At 44.5% G+C, this 20,395-nt stretch overlaps 1 protein-coding gene across 5 annotated transcripts in view; it reads right to left on the minus strand.

The window, feature by feature from the left end:
- Positions 1–20,395, minus strand: part of PNISR (PNN interacting serine and arginine rich protein) — an 873,711-nt gene that overhangs the window by 562,944 nt on the left and 290,372 nt on the right. The window lies entirely within an intron of this gene.

A 20,395-nucleotide genomic window follows, 5' to 3' on the forward strand; every position in this document is an offset into this window, starting at 1 on the left:
TTTTTTTTTTGAAGTAAAATACTGGTCAAGGGTCTACCACTAAGTAGAGATGTACCATGTATGGCTTCCGCTGTACAAAATCATAAGGCCAGTTAGTAATGAAATCCCACCCAGCATTATAAACTTTAAATACACAAACATTATATAAAAAAGAACAAAAAAAAAAAAAATTACAGTTGTGTAGGCAACTTACCATAACGGCACATGCTTCAATAGGTTACTGTTGTAGCCGTTCCTATTACTGGGAAATATTTGCTGTGCCTCCTCGTTAAATGTGGCATGATTTCACCAGCTCAGGATCCATTCCCCTCAGCAAAACATACATGCAAATCCCTGGCATATCAGAGCATGTCAGTATAAGAAGGGTGCCTGCCGATACTATCTTCGAGCTTTCTTGCCAAAAGCCAATGCAAGAGCCTTATCAGGCCAAGGTAGAACTGACTATTGCATAAAAACAAACAGCACAAAAGGAGGAGCATGGCAGTGCTTATAATATGTTCTTCATTTAGACCACTGCTGCAGTAGCTCTTAATACCAATAGGACTCCTAGTGCTCAGCATGGCTTGCAAGACTTCTCTAGCAAAGCCTGCCCTTGCGCTAAACTGAATAGGCAGCCCATGTTAAAGGTGAAAACAGATGTCCATGTGACGGCTTACAAAATGGCTCAAGTTATCTACTCTTTTTAAGAATGCTACTGTGGTTGCATTGTCCTTGGTACTAGGAGCTCTAACTGGGTCTGGAAACGGCTTCTCCTGTGATGAACACTGGATGCACAGAAAAGTCCCTTTAGAACTGCTTGCATGGACATTTCTATTTAAATGGGGGGGGGGGGGGTTATATTTTCTAATTTGCCAAATTCTATGGATGCAATATCAGAGCAGTCTGTGAACATACAGAATGAAGGATTTTTTTACACTACGACTATGACTGAGGACTGGTTAAAAAAAAAAAAACAACTAACATATATCAGCCTTGCTGAAGATGCCCTAACCTACTTTAGTCGTGAAGCAAGGGCTGTTTCAAAGACTGGACCTATCATTGTGGATGACTAAAAAAAGCTCCATGCATATCCAAGCCAGTAGTTCTGACACTATCCTAGCATATGTGGCATGTGATGACCATAAGAGGAGAAAATGTCCACGTTAAAAATTTTTTAGAGATGCGAACTACGCTAGTTCTAAAGGAATTTGTGCAAGTCCTTTTAGCGCACAGTTCAGGAAGCAGGAAAGTTGCATTTTTCCTAACTGATCCAAGATGCAGCACTACCTTGATGAACTGGTTTACCGATGCAAGAGCAGGAGACAAGTGGATCTACAGGAAGGCTGGCTGAAATGTCCGACAGGTGAACTTTCATAACTTGCTTTGCTTGAATATGTAGGACTTCCTATTGGCTACCTTCTTTACCTTCATAATGACTTTCAGCATGCAGTCAGCTGCACTATCAACTGAATGGGGGTACATCAAGAACTGCTTTGCTTGGGTCCACCACTTGTCATAAGCATGTGACACTCCCACCTTAGACACTTCCACGATCAGAGAAAATTAATGCTGCTTGGGTCAAAACGATGCAAGTAATATCCTGGGCCAGTCTCTATCACCCCACCATCACCACCACAGGGCAAAGGAGATCATAGCAAATGCATAGAAAAACAGACCTGTCCAATCAATGGAAAAAAACATCTACTGCCAGTGACCCCATACAAGGGATTCTACAGCAAAAGTCATTAATCTACTTGTGATCTTGGGCTGCAAATATGTCTACCTGGGTAACACCCCACCTCACTGCTTATTTACATACCATATGACTGCAGTGTGTTGTCATCACCTGCAAGGCATCCTCATTCTACAACTCCCTGTAGGTTCTGAGTCCTTATATCAAGACCAATGTTTCCATATGTTTTTTCCTTTGGAAAGTACACCACTATCCCTGTATCTCTAAGTCCACTGTGAAGAAAGAATAGTTGTGCAAGAACTTACCATAAAGTACAGTTTTGTACCTACCATAAATGTAGATGTTAGAGTGCTCATACAGCTGCAGTCATAACAGATGGGTTATCCTGCCGTCAGGCGGGTCCTCGGTCGGCCGAATTCCAAAGTCTAGGTCCGGCGTCTGTTGTCGTCGCTTCCTCCCTGACGTCAGTGCGGCAGGGGTATAAAAAGAGGCAGCGGACGCCATTTTCTCCAGTTTTTCTTGCCCCCAGAAGGAAGGCAAACAATGCTATGCAAAAATGCAATGTTGATAAATCAAAAAACAGTAGTTGCAAGCAAATACACCATAAAAGAGTACCCCAAAAGGTTATATGAAAAGGGTCTGTCATAAGGCCTGTCCTAAGAGGGGTTGGAGGGAGGGAAACCTGGACGGCAGCTGTATGAGCAATCGAACATCTACATTTATGGTAGGTACAAAACTGTACTATGTTCATCGTGCATACAGCTGCAGTCATAACAGATGGGTAGAATCCCAAAGCTAAGTAAGGGTGGTAGGCACTAAGTGGAACTAGGAGGGGCTAGGATGCCCTGCAGTGCTGTGGCAAAGCCCGCTCTAGATTTAGAGTATAGTGGGAGGTGATAGTGCTTGGAGAAAGTATGCACTGAACTCCAGGTGGCTGCTACCAAAATATCATTGGTAGGAACCACCCTGAGGAAGGCTGCAGAGGTAGCTGTGGCTCTGGTGGAGTGGGATCTGATGCATGCAGGCACAGTTTTTCCATGAAATGAGTAACAAAAGCGTATGCAGTGGGCTATCCATTTTGAAATTGTCTGTTTGGAAATGGCCTTTCCTTGAGCACCTGCAGCATAGGACACAAAGAGTTGCTCAGATTTCCATGGCTTTGTCCTGTCCAAATAATAACGAAGTTGCCTGTGAATGTCCAAGGAATGTAGTAGTCTTTCCCCTTTGTTTTGTGGATTAGGATAAAAGGTAGGTAAGTGGATAGTCTGATTCAAAGCTACACTGGATACTACCTTTGGCATAAAGGTAGGGTTGGTTCGTAAGGAAACTCTGTCCTGATGGAAAATGATGAATGGTTGCACAGCCATGAGGACCTGTAGCTCTGAAACCCTGCGAGCCGAGGTGATAGCCAGAAGAAAGGCTGTTTTCCATAACAAGTACTGTAACTCTGATGAAGAAGCTGGCTCGAAGGCAGGAAGGATCAGCTTTTCCTATATGAAGTTGAGGTCCCAAGCAGGGACTGGTAGTTTCCTTGGGGGTTTTATATTCTTTGCCCCTCTGAGGAACTGCCTTAAGAGAGGATGAGAGAATAAAGGAGGATCTGTGTTGTATTGTGCAGAAATGGCTGAAGCGTGGATCTTGGAGGAGAAAGTCCATTGTTCAACATCTCAGCTAGGTACTGTAAAATTTGAGGTATATTTATTACCCAAGGATTCTGTCCCTTCTTTTGATTCCAGGCACAAAATAGTTTCCATTTGGCGGAGTAGGCCTTTCTAGTAGAAGGTCTTCTGGCCTCCAAGATGACATCCTGCACCTCCTTGGAGAGGAGAAACTGTTGAGAAATCAAGGAATTCTCCATGCAGCTAGATTTAGAGTCTTGAGATGGCTGTGAAGAGTTTTGTAGTTGTGCTGGGACAACAGAAGAGGGACTAGAGGTAGGATCCATGGTGGGGAATGTGTCAGGCTCTTCAGGAGCTGATACCAGTGTTGCCTTGGCCAGTCTGGAGCAATGAGAATCATTTTCGGCATCTCTGCTCTGGCTTTTAATAGAATTTTGGGCAGCAGTGGAAGAGGCAGGAAGGCATAGACGGTCAATGTTTCCCAATTGAAGGAAAGTGCGTCCACTTTCCAAGCCTGTGGATGATAGGTCCTTGAACAAAATTTTTTCAACTGCCAATTTCTGTGGGTAGCAAAGAGATCTATGTCTGGCTGTCCCCATGCCTGAGTTATCTTTGTGAAAATTTGGGGATGCAACTTCCATTCGTGTGGATCGGTCATATTTCTGCTTAGGTTGTCTGCCAGTGTGTTTTCCTTCCCTGGCAAGAATTGTGCCTGTAGTTGAATTTTCAATTCCAGTGCTGTGTTCCATAGGGTCATGGCTTGCCTGCACAGGGGGTATGAATGAGTTCCCCCCTGTATGTTTATATACCACATCACTGTGGTGTTGTCTGTTCTGGATGCAGTAGGTCTTTAAAGGTCATAATAGCCTTTTGCATGGCTAGCATTCCCTTTTGATTGATGTGAAGGAGCTTCTCTTTTCGTGCCCATTTTCCCTGAATGCACTGATTTGTCATGTGTGCTCCCCATGCATAGTCTGAGGCGTCTGTTGTGATGATTCGAGTTGCTTGAGGTACACAGAAAGGAAGACCTGTGTTTCTTTGGCAAGCTTGAGCCCACCACATAAATTCCTTTTGAAGGCATGGAATGAGTGGTATAATTGCTTCCAAGCTGTGGCTGTGTTGAGACCATAAGTTTTTTAGGTACCATTGAAGTTTCCTCATATGCAGCTTTGCACATGGGATAAGTAGGATGCAAGATGCCATGAATCCCAGAGCCTGCAGGACTTTCCTTGCAGTTAGTCTGGTGTAAGTTGCCATTTTTCTGAAGTATTGAGACAGTTGCCCTTGCTTGTCTGGCGTGAGGTAGGCCATCTGGGTGGTTGTATCCAAGTTGGCACCCAGGAAAATTATTTGTTGAGAGGGTATTAGTTTTGATTTCTTTTTGTTGACTGTGAATCCCAGGAAGTTAAACAATTTTATTACAAACGCCAGGTGCTGCAGTAGTATGTCCTTGCTGTCCGCTTGGATCAGGCAGTCGTCCAGATATGGGTAGATTTGTATCCCTTGTAGTCTGCAGAAGGCGATTACTGATGCCAGGCATTTCGTAAACACTCTGGGCGCAGTGGCTTAAGGGCAATGCAGAGAATTGGTAATGGGTTGAACCTGCAAGAAATCTGAAGTATCTTCTGCAATCTTGTCTGATAGGGACATGCAGGTATGCCTCCTTGAGGTCCAATGTTACCAGCCAAGACTCCTTGCCCAGCATGGGAAGCTGCTGCTGTAATGTGAGCATCTTGAATTTTGGCACCTGTAGATATGTGTTTAGGATGGATAGGTCTAAGATAGGTCTCCAATCTTTGTCTTTCCTTGGTACCAGGAATAGTCTGGAATAAAACCCTTGACCTTGTTCTTTTGCAGGTACCTCTTGAATTGCTTTCATGTCCATGAAAGCTGAAATTTGTTTTTGTGCCTCAGCCCTTTGATTTTGTGGCAGGTTTGGCATGCCTCTCATTTGGGTGTGAAAGTGGAACCTGTAGCCTCTGTCTATAATGTCCAGAATCCATTTGTCTTTTGTAACAATATGCCAATTTTTTGAGAATAATGTCAGTTTTCCGCCCAAAGGTGCTGCCATTAAAGCTTTGCTTGGCAGGTGTAGGGGGAAGTCATTGTGTCTGTTTTCTGAAAGACTGTGATCTATCTTCTCCACCTCTTGGGGTTGGTGCTTGCCACTGTCTGGCTCTGAAAGATCCTTGAGGTTGCCCTCTACCCCTTGGACGCCTGTATCTGCCTTTGAGGTCTGTCCGTGGCTGGAAAGGACCAATTTTCTGAAGGCCAGTTTCTGCTGAAACGTGGAGGCTGTACCTGCAGGAAATCTTTCACTGTTTGCATTGATTTCGCTTTTTCCTCCATTTTCTTTAGCACCTCCTCTGCTTTAACACCAAACAATACATCTTTTTGAAGAGGTGCATCTAATAATTTAGCTTTGACATGATCTGGTAAGGTTTGCTCTTTGAGCCAAGCATGCCTACGTATAACAGACCCCGTAACAGCAGCTCTACATGAGGCCTCTAAAACATCAAAACCACACTGCAAGGTATGTTTACCCACTTGCTCTGCACCATGCAACAAATCCTGCAACTCTTTTAAATCTGGTTGTTCTGGTCGTGTCATTTTGCTTTTCAGCTGAGATATCAAAAAAGTACAGTTTTGTGCCTACCATAAATGTAGATGTTCGAGTGCTAATACAGCTGCAGTCATAACAGATGGGTTCTCCTGCCGTCAGGCGGGTCCTTGGTCGGCCGAATTCCAAAGTCTAGGTCCGGCGTCGGTTGTAGTCGCTTCTTCCCTGACGTCAGTGCGACAGGGGTATAAAAGAACCAGCCGACGCCATTTTCTTCAGTTTTTCTTGCCCCAGATGTCAGGTGCCCCCAGAAGGAAGGCAATACATAAAATTATGTAGTAATGCAATGCAATATAATCAAAAAACAGTAGTTGCAAGCAAATACACCATAAAAGAATACCCCTTGAGGGGAAGGAGGGAGGGAAACCTGGACTGCAGCTGTATTAGCACTCGAACATCTACATTTATGGTAGGTATAAAACTGTACTATGTTAATCGTGCATACAGCTGCAGTCATAACAGATGGGTAGAATCCCAAAGCTAAGAAAGGGGTGGTAGGCACTAGGTGGAACTAGGAGGAGCCAAAATGCCCTGCAAGACTGCAGTGGCAAAGCCTGCTCTAGATTTGGAGTATAATGGTAGGTTGTAGTGTTTGGAGAAGGTATGCACAGAACTCCAAGTGGCTGCTTCCAAAATATCCTTGGTAGGAACTCCTCTGAGGAAGGCTGCAGAGGTGGCCCTGGTGAAATGAGTTCTAATGCCTGTAGGTACAGTTTTGCCATGAAAGGAATAGCAAAAGCGTATGCAGTGGGCTATCCATTTTGAGATTGTCTGTTTGGAAATTGGCTTTCCTTGAGCTCCTACCGCATAGGCCACAAAGAGCTGTTCTGATTTTCTGAAAAGTTTTGTTCTGTCCAAATAACGCAGTAACCTGTGGATGTCCAAGGAATGTAGTAATCTCTCTCTCCTTTGTTTTGAGGATTGGGATAAAAAGTAGGTAAATGTATGGCCTGATTTAAAGCTACCCTGGATACCACTTTAGGCATAAAGGACGGGTTGGTTCGTAAGGAAACTCTGTCCTGATGGAAGATAAAAGGCTGGACAGCCATGAGAGCCTGTAGTTCTGAAACTCTACGAGCTGAAGTGATAGCCAGAAGGAAAGCTGTTTTCCAGGACAAATATTGCAAGTCTGATGAGGCAGCTGGCTCAAAAGGTGGCAAAGTCAGTTTTTCCAGAATGAAATTGAGATCCCAAGCAGGTATTGGTTGTTTCCTTGGAGGTCTTAAATTCTTAGCCCCTCTGAGGAACGGTCTTAAAAGAGGGTGAGAGAATAAAGGAGGATCAGTGTTGTATTGTGCAGAAATGGCTGAGGCATGGATTTTGATGGAGTAGAACGAAAGTCCACTGCTTAGCAGTTCAGCCAAATATTGTAGTATTTGAGGTAAATTCAGTTTTCCAGGGTTCAGGCCCTTTTTCTCATTCCAGACACAAAAACGTTTCCATTTTGCGGAGTAAGCTTTTCTAGTTGATGGCCTTCTGGCCTCCAAAATGACATCCTGCACCTCCTTGGAGAGTAGGGCCTGCTGTGATGCTAAGGAATCTTCCATGCGGCTAGATTGAGTGTTTTTAGCTGACACTGAAGAGTTTTGAAGCTGTGCTGAGTCAGAAGAAGAGGCATTAGAGGCAGGGTCCATGGAGGGGAATGCATCAGGCTCCTCAGGAGTGGGTACCAGTGTTGCCTTGGCCAGTCCGGAGCAATGAGGATCATCTTTGGTCTGTCTGCTCTGGTCTTCAATAGGAGTTTGGGCAGCAGAGGAAGAGGCGGGAAGGCATAAACTGTCATTGATGTCCAACTGAAAGAGAGCGCGTCCACTCTCCAGGCCTTTGGATGGAAGATCCTCGAGCAGAATTTTGTCAAATGATGATTTTTGTGGGAGGCAAAGAGATCTATGTCTGGCCTTCCCCATTCTTGTATTATTTCTGTAAAAACTTTTGGATGCAACTTCCATTCGTGTGGATCTGTCATATTCCTGCTTAGGTTGTCTGCCAGCGTGTTTTCCTTGCCTGGCAAGTACTGTGCTTGTAGTTCCATTTGTAAGTCCATGGCCATGTTCCAAAGTGACATGGCAAGTCTGCATAGGGGATAAGAATGTGTTTCTCCCTGCTTGTTTATGTACCACATAACTGTGGTGTTGTCCGTTCTTATCAATAGTTGACCTGGTTGTAGAAGGTCCTTGAAAGCTATAATAGCATTTATTACTGCTAGCATTTCTTTTTGATTGATGTGAAGGTGCTTTTCTTTTTGGGACCATTTGACCTGAATGAGTCTGTCATGTGCGCCCCCCAGGCGTAGTCCGAGGCGTCTGTTGTGATGGCTTGATTTGCTTGAGGCTTGCTGAATGGAAGACCTGTGTTTGTTTGACATGCTTGAGCCCACCACAGAAATTCCTTTTGCAGACATGGAATTAGTGGTATTATTGTTTCCAAACTGTGGCTGTGTTGAGACCATATGTTTTTTAGGTACCATTGTAGTTTTCTCATATGCAGCTTTGCACATGGGATTAGTAAGATGCAAGATGCCATGAATCCCAGAGCCTGCAGGATTTTCCTTGCAGTCAGCCTGGTGCAATTTGCCAGTGTTCTGAAATATTGAATTAGTTGCCCCTGCTTCTCTGGCGTGAGGTAGGCCATCTGGGTGTTTGTGTCCAAATTGGCACCCAGGAAAATTATATTCCGAGAGGGTATTAGCCTTCATTTCTCTTTGTTGACTGTGTATCCCAGAGAGTTTAATAACATTATTACACAAGCCAGATGTTTCAGAAGAATGTGCTTGGATCAGGCAGTCGTCCAAATAAGGGTAAATTTGTATCCCTTGAAGTCTGCAGAAGGCAATTACTGATGCCAGGCATTTCGTGAATACTCTGGGCGCAGTAGATAAGCCAAAGGGCAATGCAGAGAATTGATAATGGGTTGAACCTGCAAGAAATCTGAGGTATCTTCTGCAATTTTGTCTGATTGGGACATGCAGGTATGCCTCCTTGAGGTCCAATGTTACCAGCCAAGACTCCTTGCCCAGCATGGGAAGAAGTTGCTGTAGAGTGAGCATCTTGAATTTTGTGCAGTAGGAATGTGTTTAGGATGGAAAGATCCAAAATAGGTCTCCAATCTTTTCCCTTCCTTGGCACCAGAAATAGCCTGGAATAAAAACCTTGACCTTGTTCATGTGCAGGTACCTCTTGAATAGCTTTCATGTTTATAAGATCTGAAATTTGCTTTGGTGCCTCTGCCCTTTGATTGTGTGGCAGTTTTGGCATGCCTCTCATTTTTGGAAGGGTATGAAAATGGAATTTGTAGCCTCTGTTTATAATGTCCAGGATCCATTTGTCCTTTGTGACAACATGCCAATTTTTTGGGAATAATGCCAGCTTTCCTCCTAAGGGGGCTGCCATTTGAGACCTGGTTGGCCTGCAAAGGGGAAAGTCATTGGGTTTGCTTTCTGAAAGATTGTGAGTTGTCCTCACCACCTCTTTGTGTAGGAGCTTGCCATTGTCTGCCTCTGTACGATCCTTGTGATTGTCCTCTGCCCCTCGGGCGCCTGTATCTGCCTCTTTGGGGTCCGTCTGTGGCAGGAAAGGACCAGTTTTTGGAAGGCCAATTTCTACTAAAACGTGGGGGTTGAACCTGCAGAAATTCTTTCACAGTTTGCATTGATTTAGCTTTTTCCTCCATTTTCCGTAATACTTCCTCAGCATTTGCCCCAAATAGTACATCCTTTTTAAGAGGGGCGTCTAGTAATTTAGCTTTGACATGATCAGGGCAAGGCTTGTTCCTTGAGCCAGGCATGCCTACGTATGACTGAGCCTGTAACAGCAGCTCTACATGAGGCCTCTAGAGCATCAAAACCACATTGTAAGGTATGTTTACCCACTTGTTCTGCACTATGCATCAAATCCTGCAACTCCAAGTCTGGTTGTTCAGGTTGTGACATTTTACTTTTCAATTGAGATAACAGAAACTGTTGGTATTTTAGCATATGAAACTGACAGTTTAAGGCCCTCATGGTTAAGGTAGCCGAGGTATATACCTTTTTCCCCACCTTTCTAAGGATCTGGAATCTCTCGGAAGGCAATGGATTTTTGGCAATGGAAGCCTTAACTCCCTTGGGCCCCTGTGAGATGGTTTCTAGGTCAGCAGCATGGCTTTTGTAAAGAAATTGGTGTGAGCCAGGAACCCTGTAGTACCTGTCAGGCTTAACTGGAGCTGGAGGTAGAGAGTCCGGGTTAAGGCAAGCCTCCGAGTAAACATCATCTAGGATGTCCAAGACAGGAGGTATAGCCAGAGGCCTGTGCTGGGGTAACAAAAGAAATTCCCTGAGCCTTTTCTTGGAATCTGAATAATCCTGGCCTTCCCAGTGGAAGTGTTCCCTTAAGGTATGCAAAGTTTCCCCAAATGAGTAATCCTCAGGGGGGGATACAGAAGGAATAGACTCCTCTGCATCAGAGTCTTCAAAAGGGGAGTAAGACTGTTCCTGATCATCAGAGTGTTCCGAAATAATGGAGCCCTGATCAGAGGAGGGGGAATCTTCCTCCACTCTGGGCCTTTTGTCCGGAAGTGGCTGAGAACCTCTGATTAGAGTAATTAAATCCTCAACCATTTTAAGCATCTGTTTCTTAGGCATGGGGCCTGGAGATGGGCCCTGTGTAGCTTGCCTCTTAGGGTGCATGATTGCTTTAGACTTGGTGAAAGCCTTGATGGAGAAAGAAGAGGAAGGTCTGAAGACACCTTGAGTGGAGGTGGACCTGTCCACATTCTGTGTTTCAACGCCAAGAGTGGCTTCGGTATCTGTAATCGGGGTGTGGGCCGAGGGGCCTGCGACTGGTACAGGAGACACCGCCAAAGATGTGTCGTCGGTAATCAGGGGCTGCGTAGGCGCCTCACTGAGAACCGGACCACGTGTAGTCGGCTTTGGCGTGGTGTCGGTAGAGGCCGCGGACCTCGAGTGTCGGTCTTTGTGTTTTTTAGACAAAACCGGAGTCGGAGTATCCGACGACATGGTATAGTTAAATGCTTTCCCAAAAAAATGCTGGGCGAACTCCACCCGACGCTTAATAGTGCGTTTGTTGAAGGTAGCACAAAAGTGACAGACCGAGACGTCGTGGTCTGGGCCTAAACAAGGTATACAGAGGGAATGGAAACCCTTATGCGGTATTTGCTTCCCACAAGAAATACAATTATTAACTTTGTCTGACATCGGTCTGAGGCAAGAAAAGTTTCACCAACGGGGTACTTAGCTTTTAAGACGACTTCGGTTTCCAAATTTTTCGTAATCTCAGGAGCTGGCCGACCGGCACTTGCGAACTGCTTCGGGCACCGCGCGGCAAGAAAGACTGAAGAAAATGGCGTCGGCTGGTTCTTTTATACCCCTGTCGCACTGACGTCAGGGAAGAAGCGACAACAACCGACGCCGGACCTAGACTTTGGAATTCGGCCGACTGAGGACCCGCCTGACGGCAGGATAACCCATCTGTTATGACTGCAGCTGTATGCACGATGAACATCCATAGATGTCCTCTTCTGTGTTGCAGTATTCTTAACCTTTGGGAGTTTGCTGCTTGCAGCACCGGACATCCGGCCAGTATACCAAAGTCTTGAAAGCAGAGATGTGTGTGACATTGAATGCAAGAGTCAAACTGACACCGGCTATATCTGTGACGTCTGCACGTACCCAATTCAGAACTGGCTGCTGCACTGAGACAGCCCCCAGGAATAGAAAGAGTAAAAGGTAGTATAAAACCCCACCCAGACAAAAGTTAGTAGTCAGAGAAAAGACCCAGTTTACAATATGGTCAAAACAGATGGGGGTAGGTGGGTGGGTTTGAATATTGCAACACTGAAGAGAAGGACATCTATGGTTATGGTAAGTTCTTACACAACTATTCTACGTCGTCCGACTCTCATGCTGCAGTATTCATAACCTTAGGGAGAGTACCAAAGCTCCCTAGGCAGCAATGTGGGGTACAGGTAGGGAAGCAGAGTCTAGGAGACCCTGCTGAATAGACCTAGCAAACCCTGTTACAGCCCCGGAGATAGAGTCCAGTTTGTAATTCTTGGTGAAGGTATGTACAGAGGACCAAGTAGCTGCCTCAGAAGAGAAGAATAATCAATACCCTTGAAAAAGGCTGCTGAAGAGAAAGCAGCTCTGGTGCAATGGGCTTTGACAGATTAACTCAATTGTTTTCCATGACAGGAATAGCAAAAGGCAATAGCCTTAGAAATCCAAGAGGCAACAGTCTGTTTTGACGCAGCCTTGCCTAGGGCCCTAGGATGAAAGCAGACAAACACTTGATAAGACTGTCTGAAGGATTTGGTCTTGTGTAAGCAGAAGCTCAGTTGCCTATGAACATCCAAGGAATGCAAAGTCCCTTCTGAGAAGTTCTGTGGCTGAGGGTAGAAGACAGGCAAATTTATGATCTGGTTTAAGGTTATTTCATCAACTACTTTTGGCATGAAGGAAGGGTTAATTCTTACGGAAACCATATCCTTATGGAAAACAAGGTAGGCAGGTGAAGCCATAAGGGCTTGGATCTCAGAGACCCACCTAGTAGAAGTGAGAACCACTAATAAGACTTGTTTTTCAAGAACTGAATTTGAGAGAGGAAGAATGGGCTGGCTCAAAGGGAGCTAGTGCAAGTTTTTCCAGCACAAAGTTAAGATCCCATGGTGGGGGAATGGATTTACGGGGAGGTCTAATATGGAGAACTCCTTTCATAAACAGACTGACATCTAACCTGGAAGCCAGAGGTGAAATCAAGGAAAGGCAAGCAGATGCAAGTTTACTGAAGAATAAGTTAACAATGAATGCGGTAACTCACACAGGTAAGAGAGGACCACTGGAACAGAAGCTTTAGATGGGTCCTGTTTACTCTTAAGGCACCAATGGATGAATCTTTTCCATTTAAATAAACATTTTTTCCTAAAACTTGGTTTTCTAGCCTCCTGAAGAACATTGAGTACGTCCTCTGAGTATAGGTGCCTAAAGGGGAATCAAAACTTCATCACCCAGACGGTCAGAATGAGAGTGAGAAGGTGAGGATGAATAAGAGACCCCCTGTCTTGTGAGAGTAGGTCGAACCGGTGAGGTAACCTGTGGTGATTGAAGGAAAAGTAGGGGAAACCAATATCGTGGCCAGAATGGAGTCACCAAAAGGATTTTTTAGTTTGTCCTTCTGTATTTTCAAGAGGACTTTGTGAATCAAAGGAAATGGGGGAGAAGGCATAAAGGAACTTTCCCTCCCATGAAAAGAAGGCGTCCACCTTCCAGGCTTCTGGATGAGGAAGCCTTGTGCAAAAAAGGGGCATCTGTCTGTTCTGGGAGGAGGCAAACAGATCTACCCGAGGAATACCCACCAGTCAAACTAGATCTAGAAACACCTCCCTGTGAAGCATCCATTCATGGGAGGGTGTTAAGGTCCTGCTCAGGGGTGTCTGCCATCACATTGTCTTCTGATGGAATGTAAACTGCCTGCAAATACATCTGTAGTGCTGCTGTCAGGGACCAGATTTGAATTGCAAGACTGCAAACAGGGTAGGATTTGTTCCTCCCTGTTTATGTACCACAGGACTGGCATGTTGTCTGTGATGACAGTCTATGTGCATGGCAAAAGGATCTCTTGAAAGGCCTGTATAGCCAGGAAAAGGGCCCTTAACTCTTTTAGGTTGATGTGGTCCTTTCTTTCATGAATGGTCCACTCCCCCAGCACTCTGTGCTGGATGATGGTACCATGAAGGATAACCCCCCCCCCAACCTAAATCTGATGCATCTGTGAAAAGATGCTGCTTGGGTGAAGGAATCTGCAAGTCCACCCCTCGATTGAAGGTGATAGTTGAGATCCACCAGGCGAGTTCCCTTTTTAAGCAAGGAAGAGGAGGAAGATTTGTTTCCAAGGGATGAACATGTTGGTTCCAAGAATTTCTGAATACCCACTGAAACTTCGTGTGCATCCTGGCTAGAGGGATCATGGGGATAAAGGAGGCCATAAATCCCAGGATTTTCAGGGATTCTCTGGCTGAGATGGTTGGTAGTAGTAGAAAATTATTTCTGCTGAATAGTTGCATACTTGAGCTGCAACAACTTTATTACAAGTGGAGATAAGTACAAACTTGCAGTGTTATAAGATAGTACTGCATTTTTTCTGTTTTACTGTTTCATTGGATATTGTGTTAAAAATAGTACTGCATTTACCTGCTTATTTGTTCACTGAAAATTGTGAGTTCTCTCTGTCTCTGCAGTTAGTTTTCCCCACCCACCCTCGTCCTGTTTTGGTATTAATCTTGGTGGCTTTGGAATTGACCGCACCTCCTGTAAATTTGTGTTTGAACACTCCTCCTGGGCCCATCTCATTTACTTACTCAACCGCGTACAGTGAAGTCATATTTTGATTTCAGACACTCCTACCATTCCCATCTTTTCAGCCCTGTCCCAGCTCTATCCTAGTTAGTCTCATTAGCTCATCCTGCCTAATAGAGAGAGAACATCTGAGAAGGTATACCCCACTTAGGCCCTGAACTTAAACAGGGCTCAGTTCTGAGGTTTTTTATTGGTTAATTGGGTAATTTGTTTAAATCAGTTTGCTTGTTTTCCATTATTTTATATATATATATATATATATATATATATATATATATATATATATATATATATATATATATATAAAAACAAGTCTTTTGGTTAAAGCACTTGGGCTTCAGACCAGTTGTTTTACACTAAGAAGGTTTGTGGTCTGCACTATTGTGGCAAGGACAGGTAGCTTACATCCTTCTAAGTTGGGAATTGCTGATTGAAGGCTCAGTGTCCGTTATTCTAAAAGTGTATTAGTTCTGGTTAAGCCCTTGGGCTCCAGGCCAGTTATTTTACATTAAGGTTTGTGGTCTGCACTCTTATTGGAGGAGAGGCTAGTTTCTGCCCTTCTGAGCTGGGAATTTCTGGCAAAAGGCTTACTGTGCCTGCTTATTTGAACTGTTTTAATGATATTGGTGCACCTTGTCTGCTGTAGCATACACTAGATTCAGGCCTGCTGAATCTAGCTTTGTTTGTATAAACTTGAGCACTAATCCAGGCCATATTTTTTGAAGGTTCCCCTGCACCCTAGTGGCAGTAGTGTGCAGTTAGAACTTGTCTGATTGAAGACTGCTGGAACAGGGCTCAGTTTTGGGGGGGTTTTACTGGTTAATTGAGTAATTTGTTTAAATCAGTTTGCTCATTTTCTATTGTTATAAAAAAAATTGCACTTTATTCATCTGCTTTTACTGTAATTGTGTTTCTTCCCACTTGATTACCTTATTTTGCCTGTGCTTCTTAAAAAGTACTCAATTGTATTATTGTGCTACAGTTATTACTGCTTGGTAGTAGCCCGATTCAATTGAAACTGTTATTCAAAGCCTTTTGGTTTAAGCACTTGGGCTTCAGACCAGTTGTTTCACATTAAAGGTTTGTGGACTGCATTGTTGTGGCAGGACAGGTAGCTTACATCCTTCTAAGTTGGGAAATTGCTGATTGAAGGCTCAGTGTCTGTTATTCTAAAAGCGCATTAGTTCTGGTTTAAGCACTTGGGCTTCAGGCCAGTTATTTTACATTAAGAAGGTTTGTGGTCTGCACTCTTGTGGGAGGAGAGGCTAGATCTTGCCCTTCTGAGCTAGGAATTTCTGGTTAAAGCTTATCGTGTCTGCTTATTTGAACGGTTTCTTTCTGAAATTTGTGTGCCTTGTTTGCTGTATCCCATAAGTTAGTAGTTTATTGGCCATTTTGGGCGAATTTCTCTCTCTTTCATTTCCCTGCTATAAAAAAATGCATTTGCATGTTTTTGTTGCGCTTGTATTCAGCTCAGTGAATGCCTGCCAGGTGTCCTGCAGAGTTCTACAGCAGCAGAGAGACAGAAAAGAGAATTTGGAGTGATTAAGTATCATTTCCACCTAAAACCCCAATTTTTGTTAGCGTTTCTGTGACTTAAAAAGTTTGTTTCTGCTACATATTGTACTTATTTGCTGCTTGCACTTGAACCAAGTCATTTTATTTATTTATTTAATCCAGTTTGATGACCGGGGAGGTCCACTGGGCTTGGGGAGCCCGTTTTCAGTGCAGGCCCAGGGAGAAAAGCTCCACAATACAAAGTTTAATTACATGATTAATTACAAAGAAAGTTAGGATTACAAAGTACAGTTGTGTACCTAACATAAATGTAGATGTTACAGTGTATTCACTTTTGCAGTCATTACAGTTGGGTTATCCTCCTGGCAGGCTACCCGCAGTCGGCCTGAATTCCAAAGTCCTGGTCCGGAGTCAGTTGCTGTCGCCTCCTCCCGGATGTCAGTGCGCCAGGGGTATAAAAGATGCAGTCTACACCATTTTCTTCAGTTTTTCTTGCCCCAGATGTCAGGTGTCCCCTAAAGGGTAGGCTAAATTATGTCAATAAGCATGCATGCACTAACGTAAACTTTTCCTTCATCTACAAGCAAATACACCACACAGGTTGTATAGAATAGAGAAGTACAGATAAGTCCCAGCAAAGGAAAAGGGGATAGTGGGTAACCTGGACTGCAACAGTGAATACACTCTAACATCTACATTTATGGTAGGTACACAACTGTACTATGTTCGTGTTTCACTGTTGGTCATTACAATTGTGTTGAATCCTACAGCTAAGGCTGGGAGGCTGGGGCTAAATAGGAACAGGAGAGGCTATGAGGCCCTGCAGAACTGCAGTGGCAAAGCCTGCCCTGGATTTAGAGTAGAGAGGTAAGTGATAGTGCTTTGTAAAAGTGTGCACTGAACTCCAAGTTGCAGCCTCTAAGATGTCTTTGGTTGGTACTCCTCTGAGGAAGGCTGCTGAAGTGGCTGCTGCTCTGGTTGAACGGGGCCTAATGCCCTTAGGCACTGATTTGCCATGCTGTGAATAGCAGAAACAAATGCAATGGCCTATCCACTTTGACACAGGCTGCTTTGAGATAGCCTTTCCTTGTGATCCTGCAGCATATGCCACTAGGAGTTGTTCAGTCTTTCCGAAATCTTTGGTTCTGTGCAAGTAGAAGCGTAGCTTCCTGTGAAGGTCCAAAGAATGCAGAAGTCCCTCACCCTTATTCTGTGGGTTTGGATAAAAGGTAGGCAAATTAATTGTTTGGTTAAGGGCCACACTGGACACTACCTTAGGCATAAATGTCGAGTTTGCCCTCAGAGAAACCCTGTCAGGATGGAAAATGATAAAAGGTTCCACAGCCATGAGTGCCTGTAACGGAAACACATCTTGCAGAGGTTACTGCTAGGGCAGAGCTGTTTTCCAGGAGACAAATTTTATATCAGCTGTTGAGGCTGGCTCAAAAGGAGGCAGTGTGAGTTTTTCCAAGACATAATTGCGGTCCAATGCAGGTATTGGTGCTCTCCTTGGAGGTCTTATGTTTTTGGCCCCTCTGAGGTACTGCCTTAGTAATGGATGAGAAAAAATAGGTGGTTCTGTATGTAATGAGCTGAAATGGCAGAGGCATGAATCTTAATTGATGAAAAGGATAGCCCTTTGTCCAGCATCTCAAGTATTGCAAAATCTGAGGAATATCTGGTACAATCGTGTCAATTCCTTGTGCCTGGTTCCAAGCACATAATCTCTTCCATTTTTCTGCATAGGATTTTCTGGTGCTAGGCCTCCTGGCCTCCAAAATAACATCCATCACCGCTTTAGAGAGAGGTGCGTTTTGAATAGCTACATTATCTGCCATGCTGCCAGATTTAAGGTCCTGAGTTGGCTGTGCAGGATCTGACTGGTTTTGTTGGGTCAATAAGTGAGGAATTTGAGGTAAAGTCCAGACTGGGCACTGAGACAAGTTCTTTAGGACTGGGTACCAGTGCTGGTGGGGCCAGTCTGGGGCAATCAATATCATTTTTGGCTTCTCTTGTCTGACCTTTAGGAGTACCTTGGGGAGGAGAGGCAGTGGAGGAAAGGCATATACTGTTGAGTTTTTCCAGCGGAAAGATACAGCATCCACTTTCCATGCTTGCTTGTGATAAATCCTTGTGCAGAATCTCTGTAGTTGGCAGTTGTGAGGGGAGATAAATAGGTTTTTATGCCCGGGCATCCCCAGTTCCTTGTTATCATGCTGAAGACTTGTGGATCCAATTTCCACTCGTGGGGATCCATTAGGTTTCTGCTTAGTTCGTCTGCCATGGTATTTAGCTTTCCTGGTAGGAATTGTGCTTGCAGATGTACTTGGTAAGTCAATGCTGTGTCCCACAAAGTCATGGCTAGTCTGCAGAGGGGGTGGGAATGTATGCCTCCCAGCTTATGTACCACGACTGTAGTATTGTCCGTCTTTATCAATAGTTGTCCTGGATGAAGTAGATCCTTGAAGGCTGTCAGGGCATTCTGAAAGTACAGTTTTGTACCTACCATAAATGTAGATGTTAGAGTGTATACACTGCTGCAGTCATTACACTTGGGTTATCCTGCCGTCAGGCGGCTCCCCAATCGGCCTGAGTTCCGTCTTGGTCAGGCGTCGGTTGCTGTCGCCTCCTCCCTGACGTCAGTGCGACAGGGATATAGAAGATGCAGGCAACGTCATTTTCTTCAGTTTTTCTTGCCCCAGATGTCAGGTGCCTGTAAATAAGTAGGCAATTCCAATTGCTAATAAAACATACATAAGAAAAGCAAAAAACAACTTACAGCTACCAGCAAATACTCCCCATAGGTAGTAAGGGCAGAAGACAAAGGTACTTACCAGCCAGTAAGAGGGGAAAGAGGGAGGGTAACCTGGACTGCAGCAGTGTATACACTCGAACATCTACATTTATGGTAGGTACAAAACTGTACTATGTTCATCGTGTTACACTGCTGCAGTCATTACACTTGGATAGAATCCCAAAGCTGAGGAAGGGTGGCTGGTTCTATAAGGCATTAGGGGTGGCTATAAGGCCCTGCAGCACTGCAGTGGCAAAGCCAGCTCTGGATTTAGAGTATAGAGGCAGATGGTAATGCTTGGTGAAGGTATGTACAGAAGTCCAAGTTGCTTCTTCCAAAATATCCTTGGTAGGTACCCGAGGTAGGTAGTTGAAGTGGCTGTTGCCCTGGTGGAGTTTTCCATGGTATGTGTAGCAGAAAGGTATACAATGTCCTATCCATTTTGAAATAGTCTGTTTTGAAATGGCTTTTCCCTGAGCTCCAGCAGCATATGCTACCAATAATTGCTCAGGTTTTCTGAAAGCTTTGATTTTGTCCAAGTAGAAGCATAAAGTACAGTTTTGTACCTACCATAAATGTAGATGTTCGAGTGTATACCCCTGCTGCAGTCATCACACTTGGGTTATCCTGCCGTCAGGTGGTCCCGCAGTCGAATTCCAAAGTCTTGGTCCGGCGTCGGTTACTGTCGCTTCTTCCCTGACGTCAGAGCGCCAGGGGTATATCAGAGGCATCCGACGCCATTTTCTTCAGTTTTTCTTGTCCCGGATGTCAGGTGCCCCTAATAGGTAGGCAAAATATATATAAACCCTTAGGTACAAGCAAATACACCACAGAAGTAGTATAGAATAGAGTGGTAGAGATAAGTTCAGCTAATTCAGAGGGGATGGAGGGAGGGTAACCTGGACTGCAGCAGGGTATACACTCGAACATCTACATTTATGGTAGGTACAAAACTGTACTATGTTCATCGTGTTACCCTGCTGCAGTCATCACACTTGGGTAGAATCCCAAAGCTAAGGATGGGAGGTGGAGTCAAACAGGGTTAGAGGAGGCTAGAAGGCCCTGCAAAACTGCAGTGGCAAAGCCAGCTCTAGTCTTAGAGTAAAGAGGTAAGTGGTAATGTTTGGTGAAGGTGTGTACTGAACTCCAAGTTGCAGCTTCCACAATATCCTTGGTTGGCACCCCCCTGAGGAAGGCTGTAGATGTAGTTGCTGCCCTGGTAGAGTGGGGCCTTATGGTAGCAGGAACTGGTTTTCCATGGTGGGTGTAGCAAAAACCTATGCAATGTCCTATCCATTTTGAAATGGTCTGTTTTGAGATAGCCTTTCCTTGTGATGCTGTAGCATAGGATACAAAAAGCTGGTCAGTTTTTCTGAAAACCTTAGTTTTATCCAAGTAGTAACGTAGCTATCTGTGAATGTCCAAGGAAGGCAGGAGTCTTTCTCCTTTGTTCTGTGGATTTGGAAAGAAGGTGGGTAAATGGATGGTTTGATTTAGAGCCACACTGGATACCACCTTAGGCATAAAGGAGGGGTTAGTTCGTAGAGAAACTCTGTCTTGATGAAAAATGAGGAAAGGCTCTACTGCCATTAGTGCCTGAAGTTCTGAAACTCTTCTAGCTGAAGTAATTGCTAGCAGCAGGGCAGTCTTCCATGATATAAACTTTAAGTCAGCTGAGAAAGCTGGCTCAAAAGGAGGTAGCGTGAGTTTTTCCAGAACAAAGTTGAGGTCCCAAGTAGGTGTTGGTGCTCTCCTGGGAGGCCTATTGTTTTTGGCCCCTCTGAGAAACTGCCTTAGGAGTGGATGTGAAAATAAAGGAGGATCC

Source organism: Protopterus annectens, chromosome 1.part0 (assembly GCF_019279795.1).
Source record: "Protopterus annectens isolate FY-2018-M chromosome 1.part0, PAN1.0, whole genome shotgun sequence".
NCBI classification, from domain to species: Eukaryota; Metazoa; Chordata; order Ceratodontiformes; family Protopteridae; genus Protopterus; species Protopterus annectens.